Source organism: Athene cunicularia (assembly GCF_003259725.1).
Source record: "Athene cunicularia isolate RWA chromosome 2 unlocalized genomic scaffold, athCun1 chr2_part1, whole genome shotgun sequence".
NCBI classification, from domain to species: Eukaryota; Metazoa; Chordata; class Aves; order Strigiformes; family Strigidae; genus Athene; species Athene cunicularia.
This window is the reverse complement of record NW_020799095.1, coordinates 41,527,330-41,527,543: the sequence shown is the minus strand read 5'-3', so window position 1 is coordinate 41,527,543 and position 214 is coordinate 41,527,330.

Sequence of the window (214 nt, the reverse complement as noted above, 5' to 3'; positions counted from 1 at the left end):
CCCCCCGGGTGTTTAACTCTTGGGTAAAGCCATTTAGTATTTGGTTACAGATTTTATTCTTTAAAAAAAAAATTAAAAAAAAATCACTTTTTTGTTTAGTTGGTAACAGAGAGAACTTTACACAGGTTGATGCTCTTTAAAGAAGAGAAAAATGTCTCTATGTCTCTCCAGCCAGTAGAAGCAGTTTCTCCATCATGGCCTGCATGGAGTATCT